Source organism: Maniola hyperantus, chromosome 14, assembly GCF_902806685.2.
Source record: "Maniola hyperantus chromosome 14, iAphHyp1.2, whole genome shotgun sequence".
Classification (NCBI taxonomy): domain Eukaryota; kingdom Metazoa; phylum Arthropoda; class Insecta; order Lepidoptera; family Nymphalidae; genus Maniola; species Maniola hyperantus.
The window spans coordinates 12,350,572-12,364,094 of NC_048549.1; the positions used below are offsets into that span (position 1 = coordinate 12,350,572).

At 38.6% G+C, this 13,523-nt stretch overlaps 1 protein-coding gene across 1 annotated transcript in view; it reads right to left on the bottom strand.

Moving 5' to 3' along the window:
• LOC117988425 (tRNA dimethylallyltransferase) overlaps nt 1-13,523 on the bottom strand; it is a 251,610-nt gene that overhangs the window by 236,305 nt on the left and 1,782 nt on the right. The gene's annotated exons all lie outside the window — the stretch shown is intronic.

A 13,523-nucleotide genomic window follows, 5' to 3' on the forward strand; every position in this document is an offset into this window, starting at 1 on the left:
GCTCGTTTTTTCCGATTTCCAATTTTGTTGTCCAAGTTTGTAGAGTAGGTAAGCCACATAGAGTAGGTATATTCATTGCACGGAAAATGGGTATTTGAGTGATTTTCTGGGAAAAATTGTAGGCGTAATACGGAACAAATTGAAATTTATTGAAAAACATTATTTATACCTATTATAACGACCTATTATGTCAAAAATAATTTTGACATAATAAGTATAATATTTCATAGTAGTGAAGTACCGCGTCAAATAGTTTAATATATGCTGAAGGGCGTGAATTCAAGGCAACTAATATAATAGGTAACCGGTATAGTAAGAATTAATTGATTGTATAGCTTAGGGTTGTCACATACAACAAGTTACCAATTGATTGTAATTTTTAATTGATCAATCATGCTGCAGTCTCAAACAAATAGCTCTTTATAAACTTGGAAAAGGTATGACATTTTATTAAGTCCATCGGTTTCAATGCAGCATCGTGTCGGATTTTTTTTTATAGATATAGCGAGCAAACGAGCAGGCGGGTAACCTGATGTTAAGTGATTACCGCCGCCCATGAACATTTGCAGCACTAGAGGAACCGCCGATGCGTTGCCGACCTTTTAGGAATTTGTTGGTCCGCCCCTTGAATAACCCCATGTTGTAATCTAGTGGGAACACCGCCGATGGGAGCTGGTTCCACAGTTTGCACGTGCGTGGAAAGAAGGATCTGGCACAGCGGACGGTCGAAGTGCACCAGACACCCAGGTGGTGAGGGAATGCTAAATCGCTTGCAAATTGTCCAAAAAGTCCAGTCCACGAAATTTAATTGTAAACCAACAGAAAATTTGGCCTTTCCTTCAGTAACAAGTTGGTAAAGTTATACGGACTACAATGTACCAACTTAGGCACCAAGAATGAGAAAGATTCCACCACGCTGAGTAAGTGCGGATTGTAAGTTAGTAGTATAAGCCAATAAATAGATATTTGGAAAACAGGGCGGTTGACAACCCTAGTGTAACCATTGTTACACATGTTGACAATACGGATATTCAAGATCGTATATTAATAAAATGTTGAAACTAGGTACATAAATAATTTGTAATATTCCTACTTTTGTTACTATGAGGTAAGAAGTCCACGTATTTAATTTACTCACTAGCCACTAGTCAGTTCTTGAATAGGTTCTCAATCTAACGCGATTCTCTTTTCTAATTGCCTAATAGGTAGTAATCTATAATTAAGTACTTACATCGAAATATACAAAAAGTTTGACACACAACACCCAGCCCTTTTGAACTTAGAAAGCTGAGATTATTTTTATAATGTAGAGACAAGTAATAGGGTTCTGGTTGGATTTTTCAACATTTCATGGAGTTTAACAGTCCAAAAGCCCAACCGTGCGAAACCGGGAGAGTCAGCTAGTTTTTTATTATGGGCGAACAGTGTGGCCAGTTGATTTGCCGAATCATCGTAAAATTTGCCACTCGAACTCGACTCATTTGCTGAATGAATGAATATACTTTTATTGTACACCACAAAAATTTGTACCTATAGAGAAAACATATAAAAAGCAAAACAAAAATATAGGAAGGTACAACCTGTCGGAAATATCTGCAAACCTGGCTTAATGACGTCATGCAACGTGCTTGCGTTGGCAACGGTACTGGCAACGGTTCTGGTAGAACGTAGTGTTTATATACTCTTTGGTTACTGGATAGGCGAATATGGGCTAGCTGCGGATAAGCGCATTCCAGTAGGCTGCACAGATATTTCCGACGGGTTGTACAATTTTCCGATAGTGAAGCCGCACCTTTAGAGTGTTTTGATCAAAATTACACCCTACACGTATTATTTATAGCCGGTATTACTGTTTGATGTTCTCCGACCGTAAAACTTACTAAGCGTTGCTAAGCAACGAACAGCCGACCATGGCTTTTTTGTACGTTTTTTCCAAAACAATGTCTAGACTAGACGATTCCTATACAACTATACAGTATCAAAGATTGTACCTAGTGTACCGACACGCTTTGTTTACTACAGCGGTCGAGCTTTTTCTACGGTTCCGTACAAAGGTAATAAAAATCGGTCAAGTGCGAGTCGGAGTCACACGTCGGAGTTACAACAAATAACACTATTTAATTTTTTTTAATGTTCATGGCGAACGTTTTCAAATTGTTATTAGGGTTTCGTATCTCAAAAGGAAAAATGGAACCCTTATAGGATCATTTTGTTGTCTGTCTGTCTGTCTGTCTGTCATTCTGTCAAGAAACCTACAGGGTACTTCCCGTTGACCTAGAATCGTGAAATTTGGCAGGTAGGTTTAGGTAGGTCTTATAGCAGACATTAGGGGAAAAATCTGAAAACCGTGAATTTAGGCTTACATCACACAAAAAAAATTAAATTGTGGTCATGAACTAATATTAGTATTTTCAATTTTCGAACTAAGATAACTATATCAAGTGGGGTGTCATATGAAAGGGCTTCACCTGTGCATTCTAAAACAGATTTTTATTTATTTTTATGCATCATAGTTTTTGAATTTGAATTTGAGCCTCAATAGCTCAACTGGTAAAGGAGTGGACTGAAAACCGAACGGTCGACGGTTCAAACCCCGCCCGTTGCACTATTGTCGTACCTACTCCTAGCACAAGCTTGACGCTTAGTTGGAGAGGAAAGGGGAATATTAGTCATTTAACATGGGTAATATTCGTAAAAAAAAAACGTGCAAAATGTCGAAAAAATACGACCGTAGTACGGAACCGTGGTTGCACGAGCCTGACTCGCACTTGGCCTGTTTTTATTTGTTGTTATAGCGGCAATACACAATGTGTGAAAATTTCCAAAAACTAGCCAACTCTTTACCTATTATGGTTCACGAGATACAGCCCGCTGGCCGACCGTCTTCGTAATAGGGTCTTGGTAGGTAATAGGGTCCCGAAGGCACCCTTCGGGTACGGAGTCATAAAAAGGAACTCTTGAAGGATCACTACATAGCCCGTCCGTTAGTCTGTCTGTTGGCACGCGTGGTATCAAGTTGAAATTAATATCAAATACCTATAGTACGCGACAAGTCGAGAGGGAATCGAGGAGGGAACGCCCCGCACAGCCCCCGCGCTAACCCGGTGCGAGATAGCACGAGTGACGCGTGAGTTTTGTAATACACCGATTGACATCTCGACCTGTCGCGTAATATACTTAGGTTTACGGCGGCAAATCTCAACGGAGTCCAGCCAACTACACAGGAGATTATTATAGTGCACAATTATGTGCGCAAACACAGGAGCACTCTCTATTCCTTCACTCTGATAATCCGATACGAACGGAAACAGATCAGGCACACAGGGCCAACGGATTTACGTGCTTTCTGCACATCTTCACCAACTTCCCAAGTACTACTGAGAATTTCCTGACAAAACACTCCATAACTTTTTTTAGCATTCATATATGGAGCAACATATAATATGACTAGCTGAAAGTTACCTAGTTCAACAACCTTTCATGGAAATGGTAAAAAAAACCTTGTAACAGAAGCCAAATGAGTTAACATGCCTACTCGAAAAGCATACTACAGGCATTTTCTTGTACAACTTTTTGTCTTGTCTCTTTGTAATAGCCATTGAATACGACATAATAAAGACAGATCAAATAACTCATAACATAGCATAACAAAAATATGTTTCAATACTTGATTTAAATAGTACCTATAATAAAAGTATGAAAAGGCAAGTTCGGTAATTGTACGCAAATCGCACAAAAGCAACTATGAAATTAAACGATTTAGACGTCGATTTTGTAATCTAAAATAGTATAAAGTTAGATTAGCATATTGTGTAAAGTTTTGTAAAAAGACTTCAAATATAAAAAATAAGTATACTTATTTTATTTACTGTTGTGCTTAGTAACCTTATGTGAGTCTGACTAATTAGTTAGTAGGGGGAAGGACGAATACTCTTGAGTCTGAAGCGCATAATATCTGGGAATCTTACAATGATAACCGTGACCACTCTTCTTTTTATTCCATTACAAGTTATTGACTGCGATCCCCTCTGGTAGTAAGTGATGATAGAGCCTAAAGTCTATCGCGTAAGCGAGCAAACTTGGAAATAATATGCCAGATTTTTATTAAACCAATACCCCTTATACCGATAAGGGGTATGGGTATAATAAATCACGATTGATACGGCGAAGAAGTTACTTACAGCAACATTTTGTCGAGCGACATGTCGGTAGTGTGGTCTCGCTGTTAAACAGTTAAAGAGTAGACAATAAGTGAACGTCTGGTGCTAATTATACGCGCACGCGGGAAAGCTAAACCGGACAGGTTACTGACACACGGCGCGTGCCAGAAAGTTCACAAACTGTCGCAAAGATAACGGGTCGGAAGAGATTTTTTTTCCACTAGCGATCCGCCCGCCCCAGCTTCGCACAGATAGCTTGTTACAATTTTCGTAGTGATATTTTTTTAAAATAAAATGTAGCGTACTAGACACAGGTGATGATGCCCGCGACTGTCCGCGTGGATTTAGGTTTTTTAAAAATCCCGTGGGGACTCTTTAATTTTCCGGGATAAAAAGAAGCCTGTGTAAAAGTAGCCCTTCTCCGGGATTTAAGCTAACTCTGTACGAAATTTCATCAAAATCGGTTAAACTGTTGGGCCGTAAAAAGCTAGCAGACAGACAGACAGACAGACAAACACACTTTTGCATTTATAATATTAGTATGGATGTCACTGCGGAATAATATAGCTTTCTATTGGTTGGAAAGAATTTTCAAAATCGCTTCGGTAGTTCCAGAGATTACTTCCTACAAACAAACTAACTAACTTTACCTCTTTATAATATTAGTGTAGATTATAAGCTATAGCCCTTGACTGCGAACTCACTTGGAAGGGGTATTGCAGTTTGACGACACCCATACCACTCGGTATACCACTTGGCGACACGCCTTTGCCCGTAGGGTGGTAGGTAATTAGCGACATATGCCTCCCTCCAGGCCAGACCAGACCAGACACAATGTAGAAACTATAAATTCCCTAATAGGGTCTTGGACTGTAGTAATAAATTGCTATGATTTTTTGTATAGGGATAGTTTAAAGAAAAAAAATTGAGAATAATTTAAAATAAATCATGATTTTTATTTATTTTCAACATAATTAAATTATTAACGTCGCGCTGTACGGAAAGCGAATAATGACGTCACAATGCGTAAACATCAAATATTTTTCAACTTTTCAACATTAAAAAGGAGTAATTTCTGCGAGAAAATATTTTGTATGCTAAAAAATTGAAAAATGTTTGTAGTTTACTCCTTGTGACGTCATTAATCACCTTCCGTACAGCTGGACGTTAATAAATTAATTATGTTACAACTAATGAAAAATCTATTTTTTTTTATTCTCTTTAATAATGAATTCTAGTCCCATGAACTACCGCTAAAAAACATCACAACATTTTATTACTACACCCTATTGAGAGGCAATCTACGTCCATAATATTGGGTACGTGAAATGACTCAATTATCGGAGATTATGATGACTCAAATATGAAAACAGATTAAAGATAGCGACCGTATCAATAAAATAGTAACCTTACACCCAACACCTGTTTTATACACATTTCAATGTGAATCACCTAGATTATGATACTTAGTTTTTTTTGTATTTGTGTTCCAAATATCTAGCCCATTTTATTAATTAAAGCGCATAAAATCCGCCAATTTGATTTTTTAAGTATTTTAGCTTCGTAGTGACACTCGCGTCATCAAGACGAATCTAATGACATTCATCAAAATCGGTTGACCCGTTCAGTAGTTACCGGTGCGGGATAGCGCGGGTGACGTGCGTTTTAGAAAATTTTACCCCTAAGGAGGTCAAATATGGGTTTGAAATTTGTGTAGGGCATGCGAACGAAGTTGCGGACATAAGCTAGTCTGAATATATAAAAGGAAAAGGTGACTGACTGACTGATCTATTAACGCACAGCTCAAACTACGGGACGGATCAGGCTAAGATTTGGCATGCAGAATGCAGATAGCTATTATGACGTAGACATCCGCTAATAAAGGATTTCTGAAAATTCGTAAAGGTATTATTACGTATATATATTATATTTTTATTATTGGCCCCACTATTAGTTTTGTAATTTTTTTTTTATGTATACTTTAGTCTTTTGTTTATATTTTTATATTATTATAGTAGTTTGTTCATCTTGTATCGCCCTAGTTGTATGTAGTAAGCTGTGGATTTCATATTTGTCAATTTTGTTAGATTTAAGTCGTACATAGTTTTAACTTTTAATGTCCCAAATAAAATAAAATAAGGTGGTAAAATAGGGGTTCGAAATTTGAGTAGTCCACGCGGACAAGTCGCGGGCATAAGCTAGTATATCATGATTTACATAATGGTGGTGATACAAAAATAGCCTTTATTTCCTATTTCCTATATAAAGCCTTTATTAAATGTTTTTAAATTTTATTTTACTTTTATTTTATTTTATTTATTGGTGGTGAGACGGAGAGAGGCTCCAAAACTTCGGTCACCCAAGCAGCTACCGACTTGAGTCAACGATGACATTACATACGGTGGAAGTACTAAAACAATTAGAACCCCCGTTCCATCTGGAAATCGCTATACGATCGTGGTATGGAAGCATGGGCGGAATAAACTATGATCTCATTCGTCACCTACTCGTACGTACATCGAGAGTGCGTCAGTGCTACATTCTTGTACAAAGTTCGCAAAAGTCAGACGAAATCATTTACATAACTACAGCATGTTTGGTAAATCATATGACAAACGAGAAATTTAGTACCACCTAAATAGTTCTTTCCGTTCTTTCGTTGTCTCTTCTACATGACAAACGTTCAAACGATTCTGAGTCATCATCATGATTAACCCATTGCCGGCTCACTACAGAGCACGGCTCTCCTCTCAGAGTGAGAAGGGTTTTGGCCATAGTCTACCACGCTGGCCATGTGCAGATTGGTAGACTTCACACACCTTTGAGAACATTATGGGAGAACTCGCAGGCATGCAGGTTTCCTCACGATGTTTTCCTTTACCGTTAAAGCAAGTGATATTTAATTATTTAAAACGCACATAACTCCGAAAAGTCAAAGGTGCGTGCCCGGGATCGAACCCCCAACCTCCGATTAGAAGGCGGACGTCCTAACCACTAGGCTATCACAGCTTCCTTCTTCTAAATATATAAAGGAAAAAGCCAGCTACTGACTGACTGACTGATCTATCAACGCACAGCTCAAACTACTGGACGGATCGGGCTGAAATTTGGCATGCAGATAGCTATTATGACGTAGGCATTCGCTAAGAAAGGATTTTTTAAAATGAAACCCCTAAGGGGGTGAAATAGGGGGTTCAAATTTGTGTAGTCACAGTCATATCTCTAATATAAAAACTAGCTTATGCTCGCGACTTCGTCTGCGTGGACTACACAAATTTCAACCCCTATTTCACCCCCTTAGGGGTTGAGTTTTCAAAATTTTTTCCTTAGCGGTTGCCTACGTCATAATAGCTATCTGCATGCCAAATTTCAGCCCGATCCGTCCATTAGTTTGAGCTGTGCGTTGATAGATCAGTCAGTCAGTCAGTCACCTTTTCTTTTTATATATTTAGATGAATCGCTAAATGTGTTGCCAATCGCAAATCTCGAAAACAGCTGAACCGATTTCGCTAATTCTTATTTTATTTAATTGAAGCGTGTGATATAAGCTTTCATTACATGGGCTAGTGGTTTTTGTTGGATATGCTGGCCAACTTATCCCATTGTAAGAGGTAAGTCGATCCGTGCCCATGATCGAAACCCGGACCCCCGAATAGGGGGTCGACGTCTTGACCACTATTAATCACCACTCAATCCACTACCCATATTATAAATGCGAAAGTGTGTTTGTTTGTTGGTTTATTGGTTTGTCCTTCAATCAAGTCGCAACGGAGCAACGGATTGAAGTGATTTTTGGTATGGTGGGTAGGTATAGTTAAAGACCTGGAAAAGTAAAAGATTGGCGTGGACTACTCGGTCTCACTTTTGTCCCGGAAAATCTAAGAGTTTCCAAGGGATTTTACAAATCAAAATCCACGCGGACGAAGTCGCGGGCAGCAGCTTGTTTATAAGTATGGCATAGTAGTATAATAATTAGTATGGCATTGTGTTTTCACCAATGTAGGTGTTAATCGAAATTATGGGTTTATTTATAGTTATTCCTTTATCTTTTCCCTTTATCTATGTTTCATAGTTACTTGCCAGCTACACAGACATCTTTAGCTACGCATAAAAACACTATAATCTAATTTTTTATGCGCAATTTTGATAAACTTATCAAACTAGCCGTTACATAAATAATGGGACCGATTCTCTTGTACACTGTCTCTAAACTAAATTAAATTAACAGGTCTAAATCTAGTGCTATCCTTTTCCGCAAGCAAAATTATGAAAGGGATAGCAATAGATTTAGACGTGCCATTTTAGTTTAATTTAGAGATTGTGTACAGAGGAATTATAGCCACATTGTTGTATAATCCTTTTTAACTGCGGAGAATCAGTTATCGGGTACAAGTACCTAAAGGAGTGTTTTGTATTTTGATCACTCCGCTCATACTGATAGCTAGTTATTATACGATAAGATTCACCGTATTACAATACAAAGAAAGTCTCCTACTATTATGACGTGATCAATAGAAAAATATGGCAACGAGAAAAAGAACGTAAGGAATTCTGCTATACATTCCAAAACGCGAGTTGCTGACGCTGGCCTTGCAGCCGGTTTACTCAAATGGGACTGGGCAGGTCATGTGTGCCGTATGCCAGATGAGTTATGGGCAAAATCTGCTTCTTTCTGGACTCCCCAGAATCATCAACGCCAGCGTGGTAGGCCGAGGCGACGTTGGCGTGATGAATTAGATAAGTTTACAGTTACATGGCCTGAAGAGGCACGTAACATGGTGAAAGGATCGGAGGGAGGCCTTTGCCCAGACGTGGGACAGTACAGGATGATTTAGATTAGATTAGAGAAAAAGAACGCAGAGAGAAAAACCTATCTGGAATCAAAACATCTGTGAAGCGCAAATAATAATAAATCAGTATTATCGTGAAAATTATCATTAATTGATCGAGTAAAATATAATACACGTTTTTTCGTGTTTGTTTTATTTTGCTTTATTTATTCACACATCTTTATTTATTTACCACGCACGGCGATGAACGATTTCGAAATCGAGATTGTTTTAATATTATCTTAGTCTTAAAAAGTTGTATACTATTATAACATAATATATTAAATTATTTTAATGTGTTCAAGAACAAATAATTAGTATTTTCAACTTTCAAAGTAAAATTAACATACCAAGAGGGGTGTCACATGAAAGGGCTTTACCTGTACATTCTAAAACAGATTTTTATATATTTTTATGCATTATTTAGAGTTTTTGATTAATCGTGCAAAATGTCAAAAAAATACGACTGTATTACGGAACCCTCGGTGCGGGAATCTGACTCGCGCTTGGCCGATTTTTTTAATACTTAAAACGCACAAACTGCGAAAAGTTAGAGGCGCGTGCCCGGGATCGAACCGCCAACCTCCGATTAGGAGGCCGACGTCTTACCCACTAAGCTATCATCGCAAAAAGCTCGGAGACAGAACCCACAACCTTGGCGCAAGAGGCAGTACAGTCAACTCGGCCAGCACTGGCCCCTAGCGGCTCGAGGCACCGCGGGGAGCGCGTAACCTTGGACGAGGCGACGAACTCGCGCCGGAATGCAAACAAGACCTGCCGACTGCCGGCCACTTGCCGAAATTGTGCCCTATGCGAAAAATTCGCAGATAAAGTTGGTATCATCATCATCATCAACCGATAGACGTCCACTGCTGGACATAGGTCTCTTGTAGGGATTTCCACACGCCACGGTCTTGCGCCGCCTGAATCCAGCGGCTCCCTGCGACTCCTCTGATGTCGTCCGTCCACCTGGTTGGCAGCGGAATCTCTGCCGGAGATACTTCGCACCCCCTGCCCTAGTTATAGTTCTTGCAACTTACGAGCGCGCGTGATTTTTTTTTTAAAGAATATTAGCCATGTTAAATGACTAATATTCCCCTTTACTCTCCAATTAAGCGTCAGGCTTGTGCTAAGAGTAGGTACGACAATAGTGCAACGGGCGGGGTTTGAACCGTCGACGTTTCGGTTTTCAGTCCACTCCTTTACCGGTTGAGCTATTGAGGCTCTGAATTTACCTGTGGTTACAGGATACCTACGTCGTATACTCGTACGTTACGTGAGTGTACACGCTGTCGGACAAATCAGACAGATTTGTTACACATTTACTTTACTTATGCCGATACGATTTAAAAAACCGGCCAAGAGCGAGTCAGGCTCGCGCAATGAGGGTTCCGTAGGTACTACAGTCGTATTTTTTCGACATTTTGCAGGATAATTCAAAAACTATGATACATAAAAATAAATAAAAATCTGTTTTAGAATGCACAGGTGAAGACCTTTCATATTATGATACCCCACTTGATATAGTCACTCACTTCGAAAGTTGAAAATACTAATTATTAGTTCATGACCACAGTTTAATTTTTTTTGTGTGATATAACCACAAATTCACGGTTTTCAGATTTTTCCCCGAATGCCTGCTATAAGACCTACCTACCTGCCAAATTTCATGATTCTAGGTCATCGGGAAATACTCTGTAGGTTTCTTGACAGACCGACAGACGGACAGACAGACAACAAAGTGATCCTATAAGAGTTCCGTTTTTCCTTTTGAAGTACGGAACCCTAAAAAATTAGCTCTTATAAGCTAAAGTTTCATCTCACGTTCTCGCACATACTGCAACGGCAGCGACCTGTCCGAAGGCTAGCCGGCACTGCGTCTCGTTATATAACAAGTAGACAAACTCGGACACGGGTGAAATTTACCTGGCTCTGTTTACCTTCATCGTTATGCTGTCTGATTGAAACAAACCGGCCAAGCGCGAGTCAGGCTGGCGCAACGAGGGTTCCGTACTACAGTCGTATTATTTCGACATTTTGCACGATAATTCAAAAACTATGATGCATAAAAATAAATAAAAATCTGTTTTAGAATGTACAGGTGAAGACCTTTCATATGATACCCCACTTGATATCCCTCTCACTCACTTCGAAAGTTAAAAATACTAATTATTAGTTCATGACTACAATTTAATTTATTGTTCGAAGTAACCACAAATTCACGGTTTTCAGATTTTTCCCCGAATGCCTGCTATAAGACCTACCTACCTGCCAAATTTCATGATTCTAGGTCATCGGGAAGTACCCTGTAGGTTTCTTGACAGACAGACAGACAGACAGACTACAAAGTGATCCTATAATGGTTCCGTTTTTCCTTTTGAGATACGGAATCCTAAAAAATTGACTGGATTATAAGTGACATGTGCTTATAGGTGTACTAGATAGAATCATATTGAGGCAGGGACATAAGACAAAGTGATCCTATAAGGGTTCCGTTTTTCCTTTTGAGGTACGGAACCCTAAAAATGAAATAAAAGTGAAAATCGTAAAAATGCGACTTAATGATATTTTCTGGGAGAGCGCGGTGAGCGTGGCACGGAGGAGAAAATGGCTGCTTTTAAACATTAAGACCATTTTTTTTAAACATACTTACCCAGCACATTCTTTTCAGCCATTAAACTGTTTTTTAATGAAAAAATAATATAATATAGTTGTTTTAGTTTACCCTTAAGGTAAAGAAGTATGTAGGTACCTAGCTTCCCGCTGAAATCTTACGTGGCCCATACGACCTTGGGCCACGTATCTTGTGCCTTGATAGATCAGTCAGTCAGTCATCTATTCTTTTTATATACAAACACTAGCTTATGCCCACGACTTCGTCCACGTGGAATACATAAATTTCGAAAAATGGGGATTTAACCCCCTTAGGGGTGAATTTTAAAAAAATATTTTCTTAGCGGACGTCTACGTCATGATAGCTATCTTCATGCCAAATTTCAGCCCGATCCGTCCAGTAGTTTGAGCTGTGCGTTGATAGATCAGTCAGTCAGTCAGCCAGTTAGTCAGTCAGTCACCTTTTCCTTTTTAACCGACTTCAAAAAAAGGAGGAGGTTCTCAATTCGTCGGTTTTTTTTTTTTTTTTTTTATATATTTAGATAAACAAAACAAAGTGTGCCGCAATAGAGATTGCACAATGACTTTTATATACCTATCCTGTGTGAGTGTTGCACAACCATTTTCAATACATTTTTATAACATTATCTATGAAAGTCGTAGCGCTATCATGAAGGGTATTTCACAGTTCAATCGTTGCATAATAATTATTTAAGTATACATAAACAAGATAAATACTAAGTACTTCTAACTCATCGTAGTAATAAACATTTGAATCAGGGTTGACAAATTAAAATGCAACATCATATTTATTCATCATGATCAACCCATCGCCGGCTCACTACAGAGCACGGGTCTCCTCTCAGAGTGAGAGGGGTTTACCATAGTCTACCACGCTGGCCAAGTGACTTCACACACCTTTGAGAACATGGAGGTTTCCTCAAGATGTTTTCCTTCACCGTTAAAGCAAATGATAGTTTAATTACTTAAAAACGCACATAACTCTGAAAAGTTAGAGGTGCGTGCCCGGTATCGAACCCCCGACCTCCGATTGGAAGGCGGACGTCCTAACCACTAGGCCACACTACCACAGCTTCTATATTAAGTATTAAGTATATTGTACCAAGAGCTTATTTAGGGTTAGTTGTTGTATAATATACATACTTATATTATAAGTAAAATTTTCTTTTTGAATAATATATATTTACTTAATAACAATATATATATAAATCCAGAAAATTATTAAATTTGAGTTTATTTTATTTTATTTAGATTTAAGTTAGCCCTTGACTGCAATCTCACCTGGTAGTAAGTGATGATGAAAGCAGGCTAACCTAGAAAGGGTATGGCAGTTTTTATGAAACCCATGCCCATTTTGCTCGAGTTATTGCTATACCAAGAGTTGATGTAAGAAATGAAATTTTAAAGTTTAACATCATTCTTCAAACAAACCAGAATCTATGAACTAATAGAAAAAAAAAACCCCCTCTGGCATAGAGCTGCAAAATAGTCATCTGGTCCCTTTCATAATGTTGCTTGCGGAAAAGGATAGCACTAGATTTAGACCTGTTAATTTGGTTTAGTTTAGAGATTGTGTACAAGAGAATCGGCCCCATTCTTAATTATTACTTAGGTACATAACATATAATACTAGATGATGCCCGCAACTTCATTCGCGTGGATTTAGGTTTTTAAAAATCCCATGGGAACTGTTTAATTTTCCGGGATAAAAAGTAGCATATGTCCTTAGTCCTTACCCAGAATGCAAGCTATCTCTGTACCAAATTTCATCAAAATCATCTGAACAGATAAGCCGTGAAAGGCTAGCAGACAGACAGACAGACGTTCACATTTATAATATTAGTATGGAAGTATGGATACGGATTAAAAAAAATATTTAACGGCCTATTCAAGGCAAAAA